At 42.5% G+C, this 3,383-nt stretch overlaps 1 pseudogene; it reads right to left on the reverse strand.

Moving 5' to 3' along the window:
- Positions 1 to 948: 948 nt before the first annotated feature.
- On the reverse strand, positions 949 to 2,383 carry LOC114818289 (uncharacterized; annotated as a pseudogene).
- Between the last annotated feature and the right edge of the window lie 1,000 nt (positions 2,384 to 3,383).

A 3,383-nucleotide genomic window follows, 5' to 3' on the forward strand; every position in this document is an offset into this window, starting at 1 on the left:
ACCCAAGTCTCATCCCAATATGCAATCAGAACCTGGCCAGTGCACACATATCCCAAACCAGGATGGAGAAATGTTCTCAGACTCCTCTTTATCCTTGAAATGTCAAGAAAAGTAATAAATATTAGCATCCTTGGAATTTTCTGCTAGGAAGTTAGCCAGATGTGTGCTGCTGCGGTAGACTGGAATTCTGGCCTTAGGAAACAAGATAATTATCTTTTAAAGTGGTAGTGCTTACCGATCCACTTTTTTGTCTTTACCATTGATCAGTCCACGTAGGAGTCTCAATTTTCATATCAGACTTTAATCAACAGACATTATATTCTGACTTTGAAAGACAAAACTACTAGCAGAAAATATTATTGTTTCCCTTGCTCACGTATTCCATCACTTATTTCAGCAGTGTCACCAGTACTGTATTTTACAGATTTTTTAAAATGGGAGGATAAGGGCACATATACAAAGAGGAAGCCATTATCTTCCTTCTGTCCACAGAATGACAAGAATAGAAAAAAGTTTTCACTTCAGAACCAATTTTATTTGAAGTTTTAGAATCAGAATCACAGAATGGCTTTGGTTGGAAAGGAGCTTAAAAATTATCTAGTCCCAAACCCTCTGCTGTGGGTTGCCAACCACTAATTCAGGCTGCCCAGGGCCACATCCAACCTGGCCCTGAATGCCTACAGGGATGGGGCATCCACAACTTTTCTGGGCAACCTGTTCCAGTGTCTCACCACCCTCTGGATGAAAAATTTCCTCCTAATATCTAGCCTAAATCTCCTCTCTCTCAGTTTAAAACCATTTCCCTTTGTCCTATCACTATCTGCCCATGTAAAAAGTCACTCTCCCTCCTGTTTGTAAGCTCCCTTCAAGTATTGGAAGGCTACAATGAGGTCTCCCCAGAGCCTTCTCTTCTCCAAGCTAAACAAGCCTAGCTCCCTCAACCTTTCTTCATCCAGCCTCCAGAAAGCTGGAGCACCTGATCATCTTCATGGCTTTCCTCTGGACAGGCTTGAACAGCTCTGCATCTTTATTGTGCTGGGGCCTCCAGGCCTGGGTGGAATGATCCAGATGGGTCCTTACAAAGGCAGAGTAAAGGGGGAAAATAACCTCCCCCACCCTGCTGGTCACCCCTCTTTTGTTACAGCCCAGGATACAGTTGGCCTTCTGGGCTGCAACCAGACACTGCTGGCTCATGTCAAGCTTCTTGTCCACCAGGACTCCCAAGTCCTTCTCGACAGGGTTGCTCTCAAAAAGTTCTTCTCCCAATCTGTACACACACACCTGGGACTGCCCCGACCCAAGTGCATAACTTTGTACTTGGCCTTGTTGAACCTCATTAGGTTCTCATAGGCCCACTTTTCAAGCCTGTCCAGGTCCCTCTGGATGGCATTCCTTCCATATATTGTATCAACTGTACCATTCAGCTTGGTGTCATCAGCAAACTTGCTGAAGGTGTACCAAATTCCACTGTTCAGATTATTGATAAAGATGTTGAAGATCACCAGTCCCAAAACTGACTCCTCAGGGATACCACTTGTCATTGGCCTCCACCTGGACATAGAACCATTCACCACAGCCCTCTGGCTGTGACCATCCAACCAATTCTTTATCCATTGAGTAGTCCAGCCTTCAAATCCATATCTCGCCAATTTAGAGATAAAGATGTGGTGTGGGACCGTGTCAAAGGCCTTGTACAAGTCCAGGTAGACAACATCAGATGCCCTTCCTTTGTCCACCAATGCCATCACTCCATCATAGAAGGCCATCAGATTGGTCAGGCACGATCTGCCTCTGGTGAAGCCATGCTGGCTGTCTCAGATCACCTCCATGTCTCGCATGTGCCTTGTAATAGTTTCTAGGATTATTTACTCCATGATCTTCCCAGGCACACTGACCTGTAGTTCCCTGAGTCTTCCTTTCTCCCTTTCTTGAAAATGGGAGTGATGTTTCCCTTTTTCTAGTCACCAGGGACTTCACCTGACAGCCATGACTTTTCATGTATGATGGAGAGTGGCTTGGCAACCACATCAGCCAGTTCATTCAGAACCCCGGGATGGATGTCATCTGGCCCCATAGATGTGTACACATTCAGTCTCATGAGGTGCTCTCTGACTTGGTCTTTTCTTACAGTGGCAGGGACTCTGCTCTCCTGACCCCTGCGTAGAGGTTCAGGGACTCAAGAGACATGAGAAGCCTGATTGCCAATGAAGACTGAGGCAAAGAACTTACTGAGCATCTCAGCTTTCTCCAGGTCTGTTGAAGCCAATTCTCCCTTTTCATTTATCAGAGAGGGTACACTCTCCTTGGCCTGTCTCTTCCTGACAATGTACCCGAAGAACCCCTTCTTGTTATTTTTCACATCCCTCACCAAGTTCAGTTCCATTTCCTAATCCCATGTCTACACTTCCAGACAGTTTTCTAAGCTAACTGGGCATATTCAGATTTTCAAGGGATCAGAGAAGATGAAGCAGAAGGTAGCAAGCTTCTTGTGGACTGCATGATGCAAGAGTCTGTAGAAGTCAAAGAACTAGAACTCAATAACAAAAAGTTGATTGCCTAGTCAGGAAGCATACATGGCAACCTACCTTCCAGAGGTGGTAGAAATTTGAGAATCTCTAGGAAACTGCTGCAATTCTCTTGCTATAACAGTCTCTAATTTTAAGTTTTGCCTGTTTTTTCAATCCCTTAGGTATTTTCAGTTTTATGTATGTATTCTGCCTGAGAAATCTGAAAACTAACCCTTGGAAATACAGACAACTGATTTTTTTTTTTTTTTTTTTAAATGGCATAATGGTAGAAGCGACTAATAAACAGACACCTTTTCAGACAGCTGGCTCACTTGTGAAAGAACTCAATTTAAGAACATTCAGGAAAAACAAAGCAGAAGGAGCTGGCAATGTTCCCTCTAAAGTATTATAAGCAGGTGGGGATGCACCAAGACAAAGATGTTACCAAATTATCCTGTTGGTGGTTAAGAGGTTTGGAAAAAAAAAAAAAAAAAAAAAAATAGAAAGAAGTAATATTACGGCCAATCTTTAAAAAGAGTGACAATATGGAACAGAAACATAATTGTGGCATCTCTTTCCTCATTATGGCCTATAAAACTCCAACTGTTATATCAGCTTACTCCTCAGATAGAAGAGACAGGAAGAGAATAAAATGCACACTGGATCAAGTACTTTCTGTTGGGCATTCAGTCAATATAATGTTAACACTGTATCATAAATAAATAAATATGTATATATATATATAAAATCCCAATGATTTAAATGTGCAAGATATGTGGTTAGGTGATGGAAAACAGACTGCATAAAAATCTCTCAGAAGGCTATTTTTATGAGGTTCAGCTTTGTGGCCAGCCAAAAAATATGGAAAGATTACAC

The sequence above is a fragment of the Antrostomus carolinensis genome, unplaced genomic scaffold, assembly GCF_000700745.2.
Source record: "Antrostomus carolinensis isolate BGI_N321 unplaced genomic scaffold, ASM70074v2 scaffold7222, whole genome shotgun sequence".
Lineage (NCBI taxonomy): Eukaryota > Metazoa > Chordata > Aves > Caprimulgiformes > Caprimulgidae > Antrostomus > Antrostomus carolinensis.